General features: G+C 41.6%; 1 protein-coding gene across 1 annotated transcript in view; it reads left to right on the forward strand.

Annotated features, from left to right (window-relative positions):
* The first annotated feature begins 638 nt into the window (after positions 1–638).
* Positions 639–12510, forward strand: part of tbpl1 (TBP-like 1) — a 40046-nt gene continuing 28174 nt past the window's right edge. Inside the window, exon 1 of the mRNA XM_060938525.1 lies at positions 639–829. The gene's annotated coding sequence lies outside the window, so the exon portion shown is untranslated. The remainder of the gene's footprint in view (positions 830–12510) is intronic.

Consider the following 12510-nt stretch of genomic DNA (forward strand, 5'->3'; position numbering starts at 1 on the left):
AATGGAAAGACCGCCTATGTCTCTAGCTGCTTTATCCTGTTCTACAGGGTCACAGGCAAGCTGGATCCTATCCCAGCTGACTATGGGCGAAAGGCGGGGTACACCCTGGACAAGTCACCAGGTCATCACAGGGCTGACACATAGACACAGACAACCATTCACACTCACATTCACACCTACGCTCAATTTAGAGTCACCAGTTAACCTAACCTGCATGTCTTTGGACTGTGGGGGAAACCGGAGCACCCGGAGGAAACCCATGCGGACATGGGGAGAACATGCAAACTCCGCACAGAAGGGCCCTCGCCGGCCACAGGGCTCGAACCCGGACCTTCTTGCTGTGAGGCGACAGCGCTAACCACTACACCACCGTGCCGCCCTGTATTGTATTGTATTGTGTTATTATTATTATGTTATTGTGTCATTCTTGTACAATGTCGTTTTAATAATGCATACATCAAATCATAAAGAGACACCAACTGCCAGAACCCAATTCCCTGTGTGTGTGTGTCAATAAACTTGGCCAGTAAACATGACCATTACGATTCTGGTTCTGATTCTCCTCCGAATCCACCGCGCGGCGCGAGCGAACTTCAGCATCCGCCATCACGACAGGAAGTGACGTCACGTACACCAATGGCCGCTTGTGTGTTGCTATGTAAGAAGCAGCACGGTGAAGCCTTTGTTTAGTTTTGTGTTTAAGGAGCGTAGTTTAGCTGTTTTATTCGTTTCTTGACACAGAGAGCTATATATTTTTTTACAGACAGCATTTCCACTGCGTAGAATTACTTCTAAAAAAAAAAAGAAAACAAAAACAGCTCTGCTTTAAGTAAGTTGTTTAATTATTTAGCTTGCTAGCTTGTGTGGTTTGTACAGTAATAATGTGGTGAAGTGAGTGAGGCGATATTAATTAATAACGCGTTAATAGAAACCGGATTCCTTACACGGGTTTATTTTCTTCATTTTGGTCGCTAGTAAGATATGTAATGAAGATTAAATTAATAGCAAGGAAAGAACGCACAAGGAGGTTGTGTTAAAGCTCTTAAAAGCTAAAAAAAAAAAATCAGTATGTTGAGGGACAAGTCTGGTTTCATGACATTAACATATTAACACGGATACAAAAGGAGTCTTGTGCACAACCTTATTAATGTTACAGCTTCCTAAAAATACTGCAGGTCCGGTTAGCATCACTCAGATTAGCCATCACTCAGATTAGCCATCATGCTAACTTCTGTTTATCTCCTGAGTGTCACTCCGACTGTCATCCATCAGCTCAGCATCACCTGCATCTAGGGTTGCCACCATTCAGAAATGAGAATAAGGGACGCCCACCACGGCTCCTTGGGGCCATGACCACCCCGGGCACGACTCCCATGGGGTGGTGGGGTGCCCGCAGCAGGGGTATGTTTTATTTTGTAGGTGTTTTTAGTAAAGAAGTGATCAAGAAAGCAATTACTCATACTTAAAGCTTGAAATGCTTTATTGCCAATGCTGTAAAAATGTATAATGTACAAGTGGGCAACAATGAACTTTTAAAATATAATCTAAATAGGCCATCCTTAAAAAAAAATCCGTTTCCTGTCCACAGGGTGAGCAAAAAAAAATCAGTAGGGCGGGAGGGATTTTTTTTTTTTTTGTAATTCGTTCTTTTTATTTGCTACAGACACAGTTTTTAATTCTGTCCAGCCAACCTGCATTAGTTCCGTAAACGCATTTTTTTGTTCAGTTCAGTTCCGTTCTCATTTTGAATAGATCTATTAGGTTCTCCTACAGATCTGTCAGGGTCATTAACAAAGTAGGTAATGAATTTCGCATAACAAAACTCAAAAGCTGTTTGTAACGTCTCGGATGGATCAAGATCAAACGGATTTTCCAGTAACGGTTTGTGACGGTCCGACACACGGACTTTTTGTAGTTCTAAATCGGCCTAGTTCGGATGAAATTACACTATTAAAATGATCACTGAATGATTTGTTTTTCTGAATCTTTACTATTTTGTTGTTCGCTAGAATACCATTTTGCGATTTCACACTTAAGCAAATGTTTGAAAACTCCGGATCTCCTTCCTTCATGGTGGCTGCCATTTTTTTGTGCCGCATGGTAGGGATCGACCGATATGTTTTTTTCAGGGCCGAGACCGATACCGATTATTATGGAATTGGGATGCCGATAACCGATATGTGCAACCGATAAATGTAAACATTATAATTCACATGAAATTAAACATAGCACACACTGACACAGACCTTCATATCCATGAAATGTATGTTTAATTGTAAAGTTGAACATGAAATTTTGTGCAGGGAGATGCCAGCAGCATTTGTACAATAAAGTCAAACATTAGTTAGAATAAAATGAGAAATAAAATAATAATAAAATATTCACCAATAAAAAAAAAAAATCACTCCCTACTATATTACAGCTCACCATTTTCAGTGGAAAATAAATGAAAATACACTCTGGATTCTTTTACACTAAGAACTAAGTAAGAATTACCAACTTCAAGTAGTTTTTAAAGGTCCCATGACATGGTGGTTTGTTGATGCTTTAAACGGGCTCGTGGAGGTTTCTGGATGTTATATCCGCAGCCTTTCTCGAAATGAACCCTCGGCACGTAGATATAGCCTCCTGGGAGAAAGCCCCATTTCAGCGCTTTTCCCAGTGCGTCGTTTTGCTAATGAGAAGCATGGAGGTGGGGAAGGGTAGAGGGTGGGGGCAGGCCATGGGGGGAGGGGCTTGACCAAGCTGCGGGCATGAGTGAGAGTGTTCGGAGTGGTAGTTTACGAACGTATAATACCCTAGGCTTGAACACGCACTCCATAACCAAAGAGGATAGAAGCAGCAACTACAGCAACATATCGCTTATCCAACAGAAGACATGCATTGCGGAGCAATAGTCAAACATAAGCTCATAAGTTACAGTCAATTTCCAGACTAAACTCAGTTTAACAGAGCATGCTGCATGTTCTTTAGTTTTGTAGCGCAGAGTACCTGACTAACTGCAGGAAGCGGTTAGCTGCACAGCTAATGTAGCCATTGCTAGGCTAACGCACCGATTTTAAAACACGGCAAAAATACTTAACAGTTGTACACTTACTTGTTCGGTGTTTGTGGCTGATGCGGCAGGGATGCTTGGTACGGACCCAGGCTTCAGTGACAGTTGATGTGCAAAACCTGCCCTGTACTGTCCCAAGTTGTGGAAACATTCCTCAGGAAAATGCTTCCGACAAACATACACCGTCTTAGGTAGACTCGACGGCGTATTATTGGAGTAAATAAAATTAAGCCACTGCGTCTTCAGGGGCTCTCCCGTCGGCAGTAAAAACAGACTCCTTTCTGTGTTGTCACATCCATGTACAGTGCCATGCCATGTTGTTGTGTCCTCTATGGTCTCCTCACTACAAAATTGAAGTGACGTATCTACGGTGGCAACTTTTGAGCTGGGCGGGCAATCCATACAGTGGGTGGGAATCCAGAGGGGGGGCGTGGGGATCATCTCCCTTGCTGACGTAGTAAAGGGAAGAGCCTACCAACGCGCCATTTTGACGCGCCATTCTCAAATGTTGACAAAGGGTGGGCATAGTTTGGTTTACACATTATGACATTTCTAGCCACTGGGGTGACTTAAGAAGGTCAGAGGAACTCATTTTAACGTTAAAAAACCTCAGAAAGTGAAAATGTCATGCCATGGGACCTTTAAATAACAAATCAAGTGTAGGGAGCTGCCTGCAGCAATTTTTAAAAAGTAAAATCAAAAATAAAGTAGGCTATCACTCCTTATTATGTAACAACTTAACAAGTAACCATCTACATTCTAATGCTTTTAATGCCCAAGCCTAATATTCACGATTTAGGAGGATTATATTGTAGTGAAGGAAGCACAGTTGCTCTGCATGTTGTCCACTGAGGCGGTTTCTGTTTTTTGTATAAATTGCCGCAGCTCTGCTCCTTTAAGAGTATATCGCTTTCCGAATCAGAAGCGTTAGCGAGGAGAATCACTTGCGCAAGAATTATAAATACTAGTGGAGTTCATTACAGCGCAATGTGAAGTAGCATAAGAAAATTTAAGTCAAGAGTTTAATTGATGTATTTCGTTCATTACTGTTTATCCAAGCAAGTGTGCATCCACGACACGATTAATTACTGAGCCCACAACAAGCGTCCTGACAAACTCCCTACAGTATTACACAGCCTGCTAGCACCATATCACACCTGGCTTGTTTAAATGTTCAAATAGCGCTTTATAAAGTTACCTAACATATACAAGTGCAATGCGCTTTTTGAGCACGAGTAACGTCATGAAGTCACTCATCACCATAACAAATAGCCAGTAGGCTTGCGCTAGCCTACAGAACACAAACACTACGTTTTATTTCGTCTTCCCTTGACCACCTCTCTGTATGGCTGTCATTCTACTGTTCGAGTAGAACTACTGACACATTCACAACGTTTCCAGATGGGAATTTAAAAATGACTGCAGCCTACGTTATGCTGGGGACTGCTTACTATGGACAACATTACATGTAGTTTCAGCGAGACTAGTTGGTTGTAGGCTAATTCAAGTGCTTCCTTCCGTAAGCTAAGTTTGCCTGGCTACACAGATGCAAATGGACAATTTTAACGAGTAGTAGATGAAGAATGTAAACATATAATGATGATGTGCTTTTGCAACTTGTGTGTTTGTGACTTATTGCGGCAAAAGCAGCGTGTCCTTACCTTGAAGTGGGATCTGCTTCTGCCCGAGTGCCCGTACGGCCGCCTTGAAACAGTTCACAGCGTTTAGCTACGCGTGTTGATTGGCTGTATCCCTTGTGCCGCTTCTGCCCGAGTGCCTGTACGGCCGCCTTGAAACAGTTCACAGCGTTTAGCTACGCGTGTTGATTGGCTATATCTCTTGTGCCAAACAAATCAGATGTTGTGGTGGACGGGACCGTGTTCTTGAACTCAGAGAGGCGAGTGCAGGAAAGGACGTGCAGTGACAGTCGCGTTAGGAACGAAATGGCTGCAAAAAGGCATGTTATCGGCATATCGGTGGAAATTATGGCCGATACCGATAACCCTAAAAATGCAGAATATCGGCCCGATATATCGGCCAGGCCGATTATCGGTCGACCCCTACCACATGGCGCATGCGCAGAGCTGATTTGATTCTATATCCTGCGCGGAATGCGTAAATGTCAAGTTCAATTTTAGATTTACGAACCCGAAAAAAATGTCGAAAAACCGGCGTTAAAAAAAAATTTCAACCGCACAAACAGCACTCACCCGGCCGGTGGACCGGAAACAGAACATTTTTTAATAATGGCCATATATTGAGAACTTAATATCACTGTAAATGTAAGTGCATAACTGTTCTTGGCGTCGGGACTCTCTTTGTGAACCTTGGGGACATTTTTACTTAGAGAGGAAAAAAGAGAACAAAACACAACAAACATGTATGTCTGCTTATTCAAGAATGCAGAAAACAAGAAAGTGCAAAACATTACTCCTTCCCTCAACAGTCCTGAGTTCATCAGGAACTGTTGTGTTTCTCTTGTCTGTGGAGTAGACCAGATTTAAACAGTCAACAGATTTCCCTCACTTCTTTTTCCAAGTGTACTTCTTGTTACTCCTTGCTGCACTGCGTAACTCTTTGTCTTTCAAAGCGCTGTTGTAAAACTCGGGTGTTTTGAGCAGCGCCGGTGTGTGTTGTCTGTCTTTAGCCAACCGTGACAGCGCCACACGCAGTGACGCAGGCAGCCAGGCACAGAGCGGGACGCAGAATGGAGGGGTTTGTGTCCTGGGTAGATCCCGCAATGGAATATTTCCTGTTTTATTTTGTTCATTATTGTTAGATTTAGTGTTGATACGTGTGAGACAGACATGTGTATTGGTTCAATACGGGACACAATACGGGATACGTTCAGTACGTTCAATACGGGATACATCCCGTATCGGTTCAATACGGGACACAAGATTTAATCGCCAAATAAAGGACGATTCCGTATTTTACGGGACGGGTGGCAACCCTACCTGCATCTTCAAAACCATCTTAAAGGAATGCTGTTCGGACCTCACCGTCAACACCCATATGTGTTTGTTTGTTCAACATCCTGTTCCAGATTTAGTCCCCTTTTCTAATCTCCAGTCTTCAGGGAAGCTTCTCAAATTTCCATTGATTTTGGAGCGTAGCTGTGGGGGTTTGTGATCGTTCATCCACAAGAGCGTCTGTCAAATCAGGCACTGATGTCAGGTGAGGAGCCTTGGGGTGCAGTCGGTGTTCCAGTTCGTCCTCTGCTCAGTGAGGTTGAGGTTGAGGTCAGGGCTCGGCGCAGGACATTCGAGTTCTTCTGCTCCGACTCAGCCATGTCTTCATGGAGGTCGCTTTGTCATGCTGGAACAGGTTTGGGCCTTCCAAATTTATGGCAACAGTTTGGGGAAGAGGGCGGCACGGTGGTGTAGTGGTTAGCGCTGTCGCCTCACAGCAAGAAGGTCCGGGTTCGAGCCCCGGGGCCGGCGAGGGCCTTTCTGTGTGGAGTTTGCATGTTCTCCCCGTGTCCGCGTGGGTTTCCTCCGGGTGCTCCGGTTTCCCCCACAGTCCAAAGACATGCAGGTTAGGTTAACTGGTGACTCTAAATTGAGCGTAGGTGTGAATGTGAGTGTGAATGGTTGTCTGTGTCTGTGTCAGCCCTGTGATGGCTAGAGATGATGAGATGAGATGAGTTTGGGGAAGAGCCACACGAGAGTGAGATACGCAGGTGTCCACAAACTTTTGATTTACTGATTTGCTACATATGTTTGGGGTCATTTTGAAGTTTGGTCTTTTAGGACACTTAATACTGGGGACATGAGCTTAATGGAGCTAACAGGTGACGCTTATAGCCTCGAGTCTAACTTCATACAAACTTGGGGTCAACCGATATACAGTGCCCTCCACAATTATTGGCACCTCTTGTAAAGAGTAAAAAGTTCTTACACACTCGAATCAACTCGAACATGTATCATTTAAACGGGAAACATGCTTCAGGTACATTGCGTTCACGATCATTTACAGGGGTGCTAATTTGTTTTCCTCTGAATAAATTTTTCAATTAAAGGTTGTATTTTTCTCATTTTTTCAGTGTGAGATGAAGCGACTTCACCAAAAGGTGGCTCCCCCCAACCCTTTTGACAAATCTTTACAAGGGGTGCCAATAATTGTGGAGGGTACTGTGTGTATATACACACACACATAAACACACATTTATGTGTGTAAATTTTTTTTTTTTTTTCATAATTTACCATAAATTTTTGATGTTGCTAGTTTGAAAATTTCTAATCCAGTTCTTACTCACTTGCATTCAATGAACATATGGAAATGAGTGTTTTACTGTGAAATACACCACTTGTATTTTTCATACGAGCTCCATCCGGGACATCAAGAACAGCAACCATGACACATTTCTCAGGAAATCAATGAATTTTGATACATCTGGGTACTTATTGTTTGTGAATGTGTCGATATAATAAAAAGAAAATCACACGTTACCTTGAAGATATGAAGTTTATCTTCTCGTGTTGAAAAACTCGCATTTTCATACAAAATACATCATCGTGGATCTGAGTAACATATTTAAATAATATTTTCTGGCTTTTTTTCGTGGTCTATCAGATATATTCCATTCAGCTAGCATGATACTGAACAAGTCGAAGACGAGTAGCTGAATGGAATATATCTGATAGACCACGAAAAAAGCCATTATTATTATTATTATTATTATTATTATTATTATTATTATTATTATTAATACACATTCCTTTCGGGTGTTCAACACGTCTTTCTCTTTCAAAATTCTCTCAAAATCTTCTGTATTTAACGAAGCAAACCTGGCAGCTATGTTTGTTTAAAAATTGTCCCAGTCACTCGCTAGCGCGGAAGTTTTACATCTCCGACATGTGACGGCATGTTGTCTTGACAACTGTGCAATATCGTAAACCATATTCAGCACTCATTCTCCATTGGGTAGAGTGATGTAATACACGTAGGATAAGCGATACGCTAACAATATTTCATGTTATCGAACCAAATGAATGAAACCCACTAGAAGGGAATAGAACACGTTTTTATTCCATTGAAAAAGTGTCCTGTGTGTATAATAATTCTTGATATTTCACTCCGATTATGTCACTCACAGTGTTTTCCCGCGCATTGTCAAAATGGCGAACCGGTTCAAAATTTGATTAACTTGTGTGTGTGTGTGTGTGTGTGTGTGTGTGTGTGGTGTGTTTTTTTTTTTTCTTTTTTTTTGTGGATGTGTCCATATAATACAAAGAACATTACACAGTGGTGCAAAGATATGAAGTTTATCTTCTCGTGTTGAAAAATATTTCACTTGTTCGCTTCGCTCACTTGTGATATATACATTCGCCACTCAAAGATAAATTTCATATCTTCATGCAACCATGTAATATCCTCAATTTATTAGAACAATAAAGCATTTTGAACAAACACTGCGAAATGTATAACTGATGGCAGTCATCATCATCTCAAGGTGTGTATGTGAGAGCGAGCGAGTGAGTGAAATTATAGGATCGAGTGCTTTTTGTCAACTGTTGTTCAACCTCGATGTGTTTTTACTTTTCCTCTTGCTGTAGGAGCAAACGCAGGTGACGCTTCATTCCCGCATTTCTCACAAATGCGGAAAATCATGTTTGATGGGTTTTATTTGACACGTGGTCCACATTTATACCAGTGCAGGCGGGACATCGAGACAGACTACAGAAGTGTTGGTTGGTTGGTTAGTTAGTTGTACTTTATGCGTCTTCTACATTTCAAGCAATCCAATAAGTCTGTGCATGGAAAACTGAGCCAGATGACAGAAATGTGGGATTTTTATTGTGGTTGCATCAGATCTGCACATGCATAACAAAAAATGCTTGTATCAGCAAGGAAGCAAGTTCAAGTCCTGATTCTGATAATCGGAAAAATGCTGAATATTGCTCCGAATGTCGGTCGAGCCCTAATACGAACTACATCAGAATCAGGCACGAGGAGTATTTGCAAATTTGAAGGTGTGACGGAGCAATAGAAACGATTTGGATGTTACACCGCGGTGCTAAATTCCTGATTCTGATTGGTCAGAAGGTGCTGGTTTGTTTACATATTTGAAATGAAAACAAAGCATGTATTTGTTTACATATTTGCATTTTCTGTTTTTAGCGTTTTTCTAAGGAGTCTCTTTGTGGTTCGGAACTGCTTTGCAGTTTCTCGGTAACGTGACAAGCTGCAGTTTTGTGTTACGATCTTTGAGAGAGAGAGAGAGAGAGAGAGAGAGAGAGAGAGAGAGGCTGGGAATGCATTAAAAGAACTATGCATTGCTAAAATATCAAATCTAACATGTCATTCTTTAATACAGTGTTTCTCAACCACTGGGCCGCGGCCCATTTTTGGGCTGCAATGCGCCATCTAGTGGGCTGCAAAAAATTTTTTATTTTCAAGTTGATAATTTTTACTTGTAGTAGGATACAATTGCTGGGTTGCATCCAATGTCACATCCGCCTCATTAAGCTACGGTGACACTACAGCTTACGATGCTTTGCGATGGGTTATCGATGAAAATGAGGCATTTTGGTGGCAATGCATGACGTGAGCTAAAAGTTACAGAGCAGGTGAGCATTTGACTGTCACGCCTTTGTGCAGCTCGAGCAGCCACGCCCACTCACGGAGTGTGTTGTGCACGCTGTTGGGAGGGACCCGGTCGTTATGGGAAACACCTGATCCTGATTTGAGCTCAATCAGCACGCACAGATACGGACGCTGTTTTCACAGAGACTTTGAAGTATTATCACTGTCACATTTCTTTCTAGCCATGTTTATACCGCTGTTTAAATACTCTGTGTTTCGTTTTTGTAAATATCGCGCCTGCTAATAAACACTCTTCCTGCACTTAGATCCGTCTACCGCCGTCTATCTTGTAGTGTCCTGATCCCCGGATCTTTAACCCGGTCACATGTAAAAAGTTGTTCTCCTCGAGGCTCTTCCAGGTTTTCGTCTGTGTAGAACGATGTCTGCAGCACCTGGTAGTCTGAGATGTCGGGGAACTCAACGGACGGATAATTTTCCAACTCGTAGGAAAAATCCTTCTTTGTTAGCGTGTAAGGATCTAATCCCATTGAGTGGTTTCTATATCCACTTCTTGGTTTTAATAACTTGCTTGTTTGCTGAACACAAACATGGCAGTAAGTTCTTGTGTTAATGGACCAGACTCCACTTTTGGATCATTAATCCCTTTTGGCTGAGAATGCATGGGTTTGGCTTCTGGCACATCCGTACAGTTTTAAATACAACACCTACAATTACAAACAGTTTGTTTTGGGCTCCATCTGTAACAGGGAGTGATGTTGCATCCCATTAATACACTTTACAATAGATTATTAGATTGTAATAGAATAGATGAGCCAAAATAATTGGGGATCTTTTTTAACGGGCCCCGACCCGACTCATTACAAGAATGAATAGGTGGGCCTTAAAGGAGAAAAGGTTGAGAACTCCTGATTTAATACATACAGAACTGAAGTTGTTGTTGTTGTTGTATTGCTGAGGAATAAAACACAGGGACATATTGTTATGTACAATAAATACATTTTGCAGTGGTAAGAGTCGTTCTTCTTCATGTCGGGCTTCATCACCCAACTTGTTGTTGATTTATTTTCCTATAACAGCATATCCGGTCGGGCGGCACGGTGGTGTAGTGGTTAGCGCTGTCGCCTCACAGCAAGAAGGTCCTGGGTTCGAGCCCCGGGGCCGGCGAGGGCCTTTCTGTGTGGAGTTTGCATGTTCTCCCCGTGTCCGCGTGGGTTTCCTCCGGGTGCTCCGGTTTCCCCCACAGTCCAAAGACATGCAGGTTAGGTTAACTGGTGACTCTAAATTGAGCGTAGGTGTGAATGTGAGTGTGAATGGTTGTCTGTGTCTATGTGTCAGCCCTGTGATGACCTGGCGACTTGTCCAGGGTGTACCCCGCCTTTCGCCCGTAGTCAGCTGGGATAGGCTCCAGCTTGCCTGCGACCCTGTAGAAGGATAAAGCGGCTAGAGATAATGAGATGAGATGAGCATATCCGGTCATGTTTAGTTCCCTTAATGTAACTTCTGGGCAAAGACACATCAGACGCCAAATATGTCTCGATTGATTGATCACATTCTGCATAAATATCATTTTTAACTCGTTTATTCTTTTAATTTCGGTGAGGCACTGCGGTTGATATTGTACAGAATTGTCCTGTTTAGTCTGGGCAGTAAAACAATCCTATGTATAAATCCTGTAAATTCTTTATTGTGCAAGATATTTAGTATATCTAGTACAGTTAGTATATTTTGTTCTATAGAATATTATTTTATTAAGGTTTTTAAAAAATTATTATTATTATTATTATTATTTTTTTTTTAATTATAGAAACGGGTTCCGTCCGTCTGTCTGTCCGTCCGGTCATGTTTTTATTTCCAGGCCATATCTTTAAAACTACTGAAGATATCTTCATGAAACGTTGTATACATATCAAGCAACATGTGAACTGGTGCCTTTTGCTATTTTGGATTTTTGAAAAAAAAGTATTTTTCAAATTTTAACATAAAGTTTTGATTTAGTTTCTATGAGCAGTGTTCATTTCCGGAGCGCATATCCACAACTATTCATGATATGGATTTGAAACTCGGTATACATGTTAACAAGGTGATGTAGATTTGCCTTTTCATACTAAGAAATTTGGGAAATTAAAATTTTTCATCTTTCCATGGAAACAATTTCAGACTCAGTCTCTCAGGTTAGTCTTAGGGGTAGGTTTTGTTTCCGGAGCAGAACTTGAAAACTATGAGTGGTTTGGTGTTGAAAGTTGGTATATGTGTTGATTAAGTAATGTATTTGTGCCTTTTGATACTAAGAAATGTGAGAAATGTTAATTTTTAGCTCACCTGGACCAAAGATCCGGTGGGTTTATGCCATGGGCTGCTGAGGTCAGTGTAAAGAGGTCGGGTCGGTTTCCTGCAGCAGAACTTGAAAAATGTGACAAATAATATCTTGAAACTTGGTATATAGTTGGTATATAGGACGGGGGATATAGATGACTCTGTCTTCTTGTTAGTATTTACTTGTAAATTTGGTATTTTTGGTTACTGGATTATGTGCAATAATTAAATGCAGCAGTTATATTTACGTAAGCCAGTAGAACGAAATTTCATTCAAATGTGCATTTTGAATGTACAGATAAATGACAAATCTAGCTTGCTAGCTAGCGACACTGGAGGGTGAACCAAGCTGAATCAGTGAAAGTAACTTCGTTTGGGCGAAGGATAACTAAGCAGCAATCACTGATAGAACCACAGCCAGGGCGACATAATCAGAAACCTGAATCCTATATTTAGTGTCACAGCTGATTGAAAATGAGCTAATTAGGAGTTAAATCTGTCGACATTCAAAAGACATCTTTAACTACAGCGGCTGAATACCTATTAGACATCAAGTGCACTTCCTCTCCGGAATAAGGAGCTACGAACTATTT

The sequence above is a fragment of the Neoarius graeffei genome, chromosome 13 (assembly GCF_027579695.1).
Source record: "Neoarius graeffei isolate fNeoGra1 chromosome 13, fNeoGra1.pri, whole genome shotgun sequence".
NCBI lineage: Eukaryota > Metazoa > Chordata > Actinopteri > Siluriformes > Ariidae > Neoarius > Neoarius graeffei.